The 12,632-nt window shown below is 42.4% G+C and overlaps 1 long non-coding RNA gene across 1 annotated transcript; it reads right to left on the bottom strand.

The window, feature by feature from the left end:
• On the bottom strand, positions 1–10,860 carry LOC121064962. The gene is made up of 2 exons (XR_005816833.1): positions 9,832–10,860; positions 1–55 (listed from the first exon to the last, which is right to left on the bottom strand). It is a non-coding gene; the product is annotated as an uncharacterized LOC121064962 (long non-coding RNA).
• Between the last annotated feature and the right edge of the window lie 1,772 nt (positions 10,861–12,632).

Genomic DNA, 12,632 nt, shown 5'->3' with positions numbered 1-12,632 from the left:
CCTCTCGTTTTCGCCTTTCTTCCTGAGTGCGATGCAGGAGAGAAGCCTTTTCCTCCTAGAAAGCAAAAATAAAGACACTATTACACCTTCATCCAAACACGATTTAAAAGCGTTCATAGTATTTAATCTAGGCATTTGGAGACTGTTCATAATACACACAGCACTCGACACAAGTTAAGTGCTAAGCATCTTCTGCACTTAGAACGTACGTAACACAGCCCTCCCAGAAGCCTAGTGACAGAGACTATGTAAAAAAGAAAAGGGACAGGCAGACAATAGCCAAACGTACTGCTCCCTGTTCAGGTTTGTGCTCTCAGCATCCCAATAACCTAGGCAAACAAAATTCATTTACAAATGGGGAAATTGAAGCATCCTAGGGTCCCAATCCCACCAGGTACTTCCATATGTTTAGCATTTTCCCTGCTCAGAGTGTAAGCTATTGGCCAGGGTATGCACAGCAAGCTGTGGCACGCTCAAGGCAATCCCGCACTGTTCCAAAGCTCCACGCTTTGTCTAACCTGCAAAAAGCATTAAACACGCATTTACTTCTCCTTTTCTCACAACTTGTCCAGAAAGGTTGTCAAAATAGACTTATATAATAAATGGATTTTTTTTTTTCTTTAAAAATGTTGAACTCTAAACGAAGTTAAAGCTACAAGCTGAAACTTTCAGGAGAATGTTCCCTCCAACAAAGGAAAAGACGACTGAAGTATTCACGAGGCCTCTGAAGGACACCACCATTACAAGAGCCAACCTGTGCATTAGCTTTTAAGCCACACCTTAAATTTGTGCACATAAATTACAAATTATAAACAATGCTTTATTTGCAAGAATCTCTTATGGGATGGATCCGTGTTGTTTCCCAGGAAATACACAAAATAATTCTTTTCGGATGCAGGGTTTTCAGCTCCCACTACAGACAATAACAGTTGAAAGTACCCTGGCACCTTCCTAAATCCAGTCTAATACCATATATTTTAGGAAACTACTTTCTTTTTTTGCTTCTACTACACAAATAATAACTTGCATTTTTGTCTTATGGCATTCTTGGTCTAGAGAAGTTAAGAAATAATATACACTCAAGCTGAAGATGTTACTGCATCTAAATAAATAAAGCTGAATTTGGCAAACAAGCATTTAAAAATATTTAACCACTCTAAAACAACTGCACTGCAATACTTTCTGTGTCTATAGGCAGACAGAGAACTGAAGGCAAAGTTCTGCACTGCTTTTCTCAAGACACAAAGGAAGTAAGGAGGTCACGATTCTCCAAATTTCTTAGGACCGAAATACTTTAGCACAGAGCACCAAGGAGAAGAAAAAACATACATGCAACAAAAGAATTTCAAACTGGATTTGTATTTCACATCATTTACTGGAGCAAGCACAAAGGAAAAAATCCCACAAGAAGGTTAACCATGTTTTCCTCTAAAAACAGTATTTTACAGCCAAAGAGACCACTAAACACAGCTAACTGCCCTCTAAATACAAGTTTTTTTCCAGGCGTTAAACACAGTGAAAACAAATTGTACCAAAGTCCATATATAAGACAACACATCTCAAGCAACAGGAAAGGGGTTGGATCTGCCTGGAAACAAAAAAGATTCTGCCATCACACAAAAAAAAAAGACTAAATAATGTTCTAAACTAAGAAATACCCAACAGACAACCTAAAATGTCAAGGTTTTCCTATATAGATTACTTCTTTTCCAACAGCTGACGCCCAATACATTAGACAAGTTAGTAAAACATTGCTAGAAATGTTTAGAAATTATCTCAGTGACACTTCTTCAGCATTCTGAAGCCTTCATCCTGCAGGCAGAGGGCAGTTGAGAGCATTCTGATTAGAAGCAATGGTGCTAAATTTCTCTTTCCAATTCAGAGCTCATTAACAACAACAAAAGCAACAAAACACAAAGAAAATAAAGACAAATTACAACGTGTGAGTGGAGAAGGGAATGATATGAAAAAGAGACAAACACAATAAATGCAAGGGATTGGTAGATAAAGGTAAATAAATGGACAGTGGGCTTACCAGAATCAAATAACCTGATGGATTTGGCACAGAGATAGATATGAGAGGGCAGCTTCTCCTCACTTAGTGTATCACAGCTGTGCACTGCGGCCTCACTGAAGTGAGCACTTCTTAAATTAATCCACTTAAAAAAAACACTAGAATTTGTAGTCGACGTCGCAAACTTGCTTTGAGTATTTGAAAGATAACACCATCTTGTTAAATTAGGTATAACAGAGGAACTGCCTTAAGACAACAAACAAAATATTCTGGTATCACCCAACGTAAAAGAAATGATTACAGGTCAAATAACTCTGGTCTTGTCCAGGTGACACACACACAGATCAGAAACAAAGAAATGACACCATAAATAGGCCAAAGACTGTATTTAAATTAAACGCAAGAACGCATTTAAAAAATGGTATCTCCTTGAGAATTACTTGTGTATTTAACACGATTGAATACCTCATTTCAGAAACTGAGAAAAAAACAGTATAAATATGCAATCGAGAAGAAACCTGCTGGGGGACAGAGATGACAAGAACTATGAATTACCTTCTTCACCTACAAATGGGACTCTAGCAAACTTACTTCTTGAAAACAGCTTAGTGCAGAGTCATCTCTGAAATCCTCCCTGTCTAGACTTTCAATAACAAAGACTGGTGAAAAAGAGCTGAACTCAGTAGCTCTGCATAACCCAAAAGACACCCAGTCTCTGTGGCTGGCTGTCAACACCACAGATCTGCAGCCCCGCTACTGGAAGTGCTGCACATCTGACAGCTCCCACTTACACGGTGACACGACTGCTGCCAGTCAGTGGGACAGTGTTACACCACCTCTTGTCCTAGCCCCTGCCCCAGCTACCAACAGCATAAGACCATGTTAAAGTAGCTTCCACAGGATTACACCCAGCTCGCTCCCACCTCTCCCCCGCTCCTTGCCTCACCTCTGTGCTGATCGAGCCATCCACTTTCCAGCTAGAGGGGCTGATGCTCCTCCTTTTGGGTACAGAAGGCGGCAGGTGTCAAGCCTACCTATCAAGGTAGGCAGCAAGGGAAAGAAGCATCAGCTTGTCTTCCTACCTCCAACCCTAGCTCAAAGGAGGGGAAAGCCGTTCACCCGTAACTCCTGACACCACCTACTATTTGGTCTTCCTCCTCCAGAAGCTTGGCCTCCAAAGTGCAGAACACGCTGTCTGCTTGGCTCATGCAACACTTTCTGTATTAACAGACCCTTTTTCTGTCTGCTCCTTCCTCCTCTGGTCTTTCTGCAGTAAAGACAACAACGTCAGGCCAAGGACACAACCTGCACTTTGAGCAGTTTTCTACACCAGGTATGTGAGGCACAACACAAACAAGAAAGCAAAGAAACAGCAAAAACGCACCGTGACATTAGGATGATGACTCAATGAGTACAAGAGAAAGGGAAAGAGGTGAAAAGAAGGAAGCAGATGGAGGACAGCAAACAGAAAGGAAAGTTGTGACTGTCAAAGAAATATAAAGGGAATACTTAAAATGTCAAATTATACATCAGGATAAAGCTGGTATGTAGTGCAAAGTTCAAAGCTGTACCACTGCTGTTGATGATGAGTTGAGGAGAAGAGCAGCATCCAACAGTCTAACACGTAGATGTCAATACTCCAACTCAAATTAAATACATAAGAAAAATAAAATCGGAAATTAGGACTGCTTTCTTGTCTTTTTTTTTTTTTTTAAATATACTGTTTTCCTGCAAAAGCATGCTTACACAACTCCCAGTATTTAAATACCTAGAAAAGGTATTTTGGCCTACATTTCACATCTCGCATTGCAAGTGTTTCTAAACTTTCAGCACTCTTGGCTCAAAAATCATGTCAGAAAAAAAAAAAAGGAAACTTCCCCTCCCTCCCCCAAACATTCCTAGGATTTCTCGAGTCTTAAAAACTGGAATTGAACACTCCTGGACCGCCATGTTAACCAAAGCATCTTACTTCACACTAGTAAATTTAAAAATTGTGAAGTGCAAACGTGAAACTGAGTAATTATTTTCAGGTTCTGTTTAATCAGTGAGCCCATTATTTAAAAACAAAAACAACACATTGAAAGCAGAAAGAAAAATGTTAACAATTGAAATACTGTTAATAAACAGTTGAGATGTCTTTGTAAAATGTAGGTGGTTATTTAGATAGTTAAAAATGCTATTCTATTTACCATTAAAATAGACCATACAAGGCAAGACTTTTAAGAAATTTTCATGGGGAAAAAAAAAGCATTTCATCTTTTCATCTACAAAACACAGGCACTTTCTTCTTTTCTTTCCTTAAAATAAGGGTCATGACTTTTCAGTCAAATTTAGTTTGAACCACATAACCATCAACAGTTACTCCCAAAGTAAATAAGGTGACCTAAGCAATTTAGAGAAGAAAAATTCCTTTCAACACAGTGCTTGGTAAATTGATAAGTCCAGCTAATAAAAGGAAGATTTGTAGCATCTATTTATAGAGAATAAATGTGGACGCTGGGCAGACATCCCTCTTCAAAGTGGTTCTCAGCAGCTTTTCTAATTCCCAGTACTATTTTAGACAAGACAAATTCCACATCAATTGGCTTTTCTGAGCATTAAAAGAAGTTAGCATTTTAAAGACACGCGGTGTCTTGAACTGACCCTCGACAATTTAAATTCTATCAAACATTCTGTCAAACTACTGGCCTGAGTAAAACATGACCAGGAGCTTGAAAAAATCTGCTTTAAAACAGTTTGTGACTCTTTACATCTCTGAATATTTAAATCATGATTAAGGAAGATGGTACAGAAAGCCCTCTTCCAGAAGGAGATACTTTAAAATACTTAAAATATGCCCCTGAAGTGGCATTTGTCCAGGGAAAGCCTGGGCTCACTGAAATCAATGAGAGAGTGCTTACAAGAAAACATCTCTGTATTTTGGCTCAAATTTTACCTTAGGACTCAGAGAGCATCTGGAACTACCTCCATCACAGCAGCCACAAGCCACATGCAGTGGAACCAGGACTGAGTGGAGGCTCGACAGACCAAACGAAATGCAAACAGGTTGCTTTTTAAATTTACACCCACTTTGTCTGTAGGATGGTTGTTAAGATGTGTATTGTATATGACACTGCAGTTTTGAGTGACTTTCACTCTTCTCAGAAACAAGCAAAAAAAAAATAGGCCTGTAAATTCAAAACAAATTTCTGCTTTTGAGGTAACTCTGCGTAACTGAAAAAAACAGAGTAATCACTGCTGTCAACTAGCTACAACTCTATCATGTGTAGCATCCTCATTTGAAAGGAAGCTAAGTATTACTGAGAGGAAAAAAAGGGATCTAATATGCATACATTATATAGTTTCCTACTGACACTTCAGCTGAAAGTGGGGGAAGGACCATTCAGGAATGTAATGCTTGATGTTATGCTATTAATTTAAGAAAGTGCACCAGTAACTACTGAAATCAAATACAAACACACTTTTTAAATTGAAGTTCTTTGATTATTAAAGACATCCATATTAAAGTAAATTAAGGGGACAATCTACAGAGTCGTCATTACTTGCTCAGTAATTTTCCATGTGTTCCCACAAGATAAAACAAAGAAACAAGGAGACACTCACTGATACTGGTTTCACTTTCTCTTTAGTCAGTGTTAACTCATCTGTGTAAAAAGTCTTCCTCTTCAGGAATTTCTAAAGCCATCTCATTTTGTACTGTAATTAAAATACTTTATTTTAAACTGTCTTGGGATTTATAAAAGCATGTTTTTACAGATTTCAGATGGCACAGTAAATTTGACTTATATTATTTTAGCCATTTTTCCTGTTAAAGGCTTAGAAGAAGTCATTAACTCATTTAATAACCTAAATGAATGCTGCAGCACTACAGAGCCCCTTGTACACCCCAGCACAGCCATGGGGATACCCCTACACATTATGCACTAAAGGACTGGTGCCTCATATTTTTCTTCGTTGGCAAAATTGACAAAGGAATAGGTCTGACCTGACCAAATCAGGCTGAAGGGCTAATGACATTTTGCACTATGCCACCAGGAGCCCACCTTCATGACAGAATGAGTAAGACCTGCAAGCTGCCACCAAAAGGGACGGTGACACGATGCCAGGGCTGCACCACGCTCACCCCTCTCCTGCCTCAGCCTGAAGGCTGAATCACATCAGCTCTCTGCTCCAACACAAAGCTCACCCTATACCACCCAAAAAAGCCTAGCTTTGCATTAGATCAGTGAGCTAACATCAGTCACTGCTTGCAATACAGGCAACAAATGGTGAGCTGGGAACTACCACCCAGGTGCAGCACATCAGTTTCAGTCCGCTGTACAGTGAGAGAACTGGGCTAGCTCAGTCTGAACTACACCCAACCAGCTCCTCAATTCCACTTTTTTCTTGCCCGACACACCGCAGGAATTCTGCGACCACAGCCCCTTGGCCAACAATAAATGTTCTGTACAAAACGTCCACCAATAATCAAGATGTTTGCATATGGAACCCCAATATGAGGCAAGTGTTTTGGAGGCTACCTTACCTAAAAAAAAGTTTTACCAGTTGTAATTAAACTTAATCTGAAAATAACTTCCAAAAAGTCTCATAAAGCAAGGAATCACGTTTTGAAGGTGGACAATAGTCACTCCCCAAAGTTAAAAATAGTAACTTCAACAACAGCTTACCGCTTTGTAAATAAATAAAACACAGAAATGGTACCTCTACCCTCACACAAACACACAACTAATGCAAATAATCCAAATGAATCAGCAGATTTGTGAAAGTACAGAGAGGAAGCAGTCCAAATGTTGACATTACCGTCTATCTTTAATACTTATTTAAAATGTAGTATTGAAATGCTACAATATTTTGAAAGGAATAGTCCATGGAACAGTCATTTTGATAAAATTAATTCTGAAATCCAGGACTTAGTAAGTTAGACAAAGACTTTTTTTTTCTCCAAAAAGTTCAGCTGGATTTAAGTGCTACACCATCCCCCAATTCAGACCACCACAATGAACATAACGTGCCCACAGTGTAAACACAAACCTGAAGCTGTCTGCTCTTATCATTCAAAAAATACCATAAAACTTAGTGGTGAGAATAGTACGTCAGATTTCAGTACCTTCGGTTAGGAAAGCTACTGGTAATTAAAATAAACATTTCATATTACATCTCATCATCCTTTTTCTAAAGGCCTGCTTTTTTACACATTGGACATAGTCAAGGGGTTTCTCTTTTAAGTTTGAGTACCTAAACAAATTGATCTTTTCAAACTCATACATCTATCAACTCTAATCTGCCTTAAGTCCTCATGAATTTATAACCATGTCAGTTTGGATTGTAAGTTTCCTAACTGCAACAATTAATGCCACAACAAGTCCTGTTTTAGACACAACGGTATTTCTGTTGTTTCTATCCCGACAGGACTTACTAAAGTTAACCGTCAGAAGGCCCCGAAGAAATCTAGGCACATCTCCACTACAAACATAAACAACAATGTCATTTGGGGTAGCAGTATGTGTGACCACGACCGACAGGGTTCTTGTTTGTGGCTGCGGTCACACTGGCAAAACCACTCTTGTACTGGTCACGTTTGCAGAAGGCTTATGGTGACGGTCGTAGCCACGTCAGGATGACCCGCGTAGCACGGTGTGCACTGACTGGCTGCTTAATTGGAGTCCCCACTTTTATACCAAGAAGGTTTTGCCTTACGTAGCTATACAGGTGCAACAAAATTTGGGAAACTTCCCCAGATCAGGCAGAAAACAATTCCTAGCATTAAGCAGCCTGCAAACAGATTCCAACGGTATTTCTGAGCTGTGTTTTATTCCACCCAAGGAATCAAAACAGGCAGTACTGAGCATCCAGCTAACTAATGGAGCGTCACAGAAGAGTGGAGCTTCAACCATGTACTGTAGCTTTGTAAAAAGATACTACCTTGGGAGGTGAGAGGTGAAGGGGGAGGTTTAAAAAATAATTCTCTTAATCGATGCATACAAAACATGAAAAGGAACATTTTACAATTCAGCCTTCAGTAAAACTGAAGCCTAATAAGTACAAAACACAATCACCAAGAAGCCTGTGACAGGAGATAGTGAGAAGTCCCAGAATCCACGCAAACACCAGCCACACCAATCTCTGAGGTAGTGAGTTTATATAGAAGCCCCAGATAAATTGCATTTTTAAATCACAAGTATTGCAGATTTTCTGAGAATTAGCAACTATTCCAAGGGCTTTCTATCATGTCCATAAGCAGAATGGCCAAAACTAAGACTAACTTACTTGCATGATACAGCACAAGAGCTTCAGTGGAGCAATGTGAAATCCTGAAATCTGTGGGCCAGTCAGTACAAATCTGATCGCGAAATATTACCTTTGAATTGGATAGTGTGAAGACCGGAGCACCAGTTTCAACTTCCTTTATCTTACATATTTGTGCTGCTAAATTTATACCTGTATAAGGTTAATAAATTTGTCCCGTATCATTAAAATGTATAACCACAGAAAATTCTGCTGAATTTTCATTAAGATCTTAGTAAGTATAACGGAAGATTTGAGTCTGTTGTTTATTTCTAGAGAAGAAAATGTGTTCTGTAAGTACCACTATAGCAAGTTGATGCCAAAAGTTGCAAAGTACCTAAAGCATATTGTCAAGGACCAGGACGTGTTCTGCCAATTCCTACTTCAAACTGCACAATATTTATATTTTTGATCCATGTAATGTCACTGTATGAAGTCTTACGAACAGAAGTGTCTTAGTACAAGCATATGATTCGATGAAAAGCTATGTGGTTTAAATGCAGTCCTGTTACACCCTCTATTTAATAAAATATGTAAAAGACACCAAAAGAAAAGTTTACTGTGATTTTAACATCAAACACTTAAGTATTTTGGTTACCTTCCAAACTTACTGCCAAACCTTAAAAGTTTCGGAGAACTGAACTTGCTTACAGTGTACAATAACAAAAACTTGAGATGTATTTTTACTCCTGTTAAGATTCAAAAATAAGAATGAAAACAGCAAATGGCTTTAGACGCAATAATGTTCAACAAGATGAGGAAGCAGTGTTTTAGCAGTGCATTAAAATGTCCCTTACAAATCAGGCCACTTCTGAAAACACTCTGTCCTTTCTCTTGCTCCTCATGCTCTTCTGTGCTTGGCTAAGCGTCTGACTACCCCGTCCAATCAGCAAGACCTAAATAAACCATTTCACTCCAGCAAGATCTAAATGAACCACTTCCATTAATAAACGCCAGGAGATTCAACAGCCTGCTAAAGCGAGCAATTAACCGCTGCTCCCAGCCTGCCTGAATGTAGACTTGGAGGAGGAAAACTAGAGCTGCGTGTGCCCTGCCAACCTCCCTCGGGGGTCTGAAGCCCCCCAACAACACGCGTTGCTGTAGGGCCGGGTAAGGCCACTCCCCCACCAGCTCCCTGGGGGTCGGGCCCGGGAAATTCCCCTCGTAGGGATGCTCCAGGGGTCTCTGGGTCCTTCCCCTGCTCACCTCAGGAGACCTCCGGCGAGGGGAGCTGGAGGTGCCCCCAGCCGCAGCGGGTGGCTCGGAGACATTTCCTACGCCCCCCCAAGTTCCAGCCTGTGTGGGGCCTGATTTCGGCAAGAACGGTGACCAGATAAATAGAGCCGAGGAGATAGATCAACGCATCATGGGGAGAGGAGGATTTCTCCTCCCTGGGAAGCCTTAGTCATAGCTGCTCCCATTTTTTGAAGGCCAACAGTAGAAAAAAAAAAAATCCCGGTAACGCCGAAAGGGGGGCGAGAAAACCGAGGCACAGACATAAACACGGAGGACAGACAGGCGGCGTCTCTTACCTTCCTACTCGCTCCTCCGAGGGACACCTTGGGCCTTGTTTTGAAATCCCCTTTCAAAGCTGAACATGTTACAGCTTATCCCATCGAGAGCGCAGCCCGGCCCCCCCCCCGAGCTGACACCGCCAAGGGGGCACCGGGGGCGAGCGGAGGGGCTGCCGGCCCCAGGGAGGGACAAGTCCCCAAAAAAGGGACAACCCCCCGGGCTGGCACAAGCCCCCAGGCAGGGAAGGCCCCCCCAAAAGGGACGAGCCCCGCGGGAGGGACGAGCCCCGGGTGCTGGCACCCCGCAGCCCGCCCGCCCCCCCACACACGGCTCTCCGGTTCCCCCCCCTCCTCCCTTCCCTTCCCCGCCCCGCGGCCTTAGTTTCCACGCTGCCCCCTTTCTGACCGGCGGCTACGGCTGAGTGGAGTGGGAGGGATGAGGAGGAGGAGAGGGTCGGAGGAGGATAAGGAGGAGGGAGCTGGCGGGGCTGCTTCACTTGCACTGGGGGGAGCAGCCGGCTGTGGAGACAAGATGGCGGCGCCCGCAGCCTCTCAGGCGTCGCTCCCGCCGCGGGGCCGTCCGCGCGCGCCCTTGCTCTCAGCCCCGCTCGCGGCCGCGCCTCAGCCGGCTGCCGAGGCCTGCTGGGCTGGGTAAAGGCTGCCCTGGAGTGGGTGGGGGCTAATAAGATCGATGTCTTGTTCGCAGCGTGAATGTTTATTTTCGTTTCTGTGGGGTATGGTAGTCGTTACCTGTGAGGTGGGACAGTGAACGGTGTATCGGCGCTCAAACCCACCTGAGGAGCAGCCCTGTGTGAGCGGGGCTGGGGTCACACTGCAAGGAATGGGAAGAGAGAAAACGGCTGTAAAGTAGCATCAGCAGACCTGAAGGGTGAAACTGCACCTGAGGCTCCGTAATCTTACATTTCTCAGCCCGATCACTGTTTTTCAGCACTCCAACTGCATCGTTTCAGCCACAGAGGTGACACGGATGAAAGCAGTAACAAAAAGCATTTATTCACGCTGTGGCTATGAGGTGCTAAATAAATATATGTGCTCAAATCCAGCTTTCATTTCCTTTGGTGGAGTGTGGTTGGGGCTGTACTCATGAATTCTCACACCACTGTATCACAACAAACGAGTGGCAAAAGACTGGGTACAGCTGGGAGCTAGTTGGTGCCGAAAACGCAGTGCAGTATCTCTGTTCCCAAGCTGAGTGACAAGTGGAATGCTTGTTGAGATTTCTTTGAAGTTGGATGATTCAGAAGCATCTAGATTTTAATATTTCAGATTTTTTTATAAGGCAAAAATGCTTGGCAAGGCTGACTATTAGCCCTGCATCTCCTGATATAACATAGTTTCAGTATGAGCAAGCCTGGCCTCCTATAAATACTGTTTATGGATGCAGTTGAGGTTCAGGACATTGTGAAATACCATGTCCAGTGTTGGTTCACAGTTTCAACACGTTGCATTTCTGATGTAATGTCACACCATTGGTGTACAGTTTGGCTCCAAGAAAATGGAGTGCTCTACATTGGAGGGAGAGCAAGATTTTTTCCACGGCTGACAGCATTCTTTTTAAGTGGACTTCAGCCCCAGTAAACTTGGTAAGTCTCATACAGAAAACCAGAGAAATAATCTAGGTGTCTGTAGCAGTTAATTCATTGATTTTCATTAGTGCAGACACAAACTGGAAAGTCATAAGTTCATGCCAAAGTATTATCTGTCGCAAAGCCAATTTAGGGATTACCTCCCTAAAATTTACCTCCTAAAATTACCTCCCTGTCAGAAGCCAAACAAATGTGAAACCGCGCACACGAAGCAGGGTTTATATAAAGCACGTCTTCATACAGGACCAATACACATTTGGCAGGAGTCAGTCTCAGTGTCAGAAAGACACAAGATCCTCTCCTGGCCTAGGCTGTTCCCTGCTGAAGAGGTGATTGGTGAATGACATGGGCCTGACTGATGAATCTTTGAGAAATCTTAGTGATTTGCATGTGCCCCTAGAGGCCACTGTAGGTATAATTTTATTAAATGAAGATAACTTACATAACAGAATAAACTGAGCATTTGTATTTTGAATACAGTGAATTTATGTAAGCATTGAGGAAACTGTAAATGTGTTTTCTCTTTATTTTTAGTACAAAATATGCATTTGTATCATAGGGGAGAAGACATACAAAATTCAGAAAACTCACTGCCATGTAGTCAAAAAGTCAGAGTGGTGGCTGGTTTGATATTCTCAGGGAGCATCAAGAGCAGAGTTTCTCCATGAAGGAAGACAAGTGGGCACAGGGGGTGACTCAAGGATGGGCTATGCCCTCCCCAACCAGGACACAACTCCACAAGATTCAAACATGGTGGGCAGAGCCCAGCAATGGTTACAGAGCTCCAGACATGGTGAGGGATGAGCCCAGAGTGTCCAGCCACAAGCAGCAGGAGACAGAGGGTAGGTCCAAGGTTCATCCAACAGACAGGAATGGAAACAGCTCTCCTGAGCTGTCCCCAAATTGAACAGTGAGTGGGGGTTCCTCCTGAAGCTGGTCAGGACAATTAAGTCCCATTAGTGCATTCAGAGCCCTGACAAACATATGCCTAAGGATCAAGGAATACTGCTCTTGTATGGATGCCTGTGTTAACACCCACCTGCCTCCCCTGCTGGAATGAAGTTAGCTCCATATGCAGTTTCCCATCTTTCTCATCTCCTTTCATATTGCACATTCCATGAGGCTTTTTGTTTTCTCCTAATCACAGTTCTCTGCCCTTTGAATGTTCCTTTTTCCCTTTGCCATCATATACTCACATTGCTGCCAGGTACA

This window comes from Cygnus olor, chromosome 2 (assembly GCF_009769625.2).
Source record: "Cygnus olor isolate bCygOlo1 chromosome 2, bCygOlo1.pri.v2, whole genome shotgun sequence".
In the NCBI taxonomy this organism is placed as follows: Eukaryota; Metazoa; Chordata; class Aves; order Anseriformes; family Anatidae; genus Cygnus; species Cygnus olor.
This window is presented reverse-complemented; position numbering and strand designations above follow the sequence as displayed.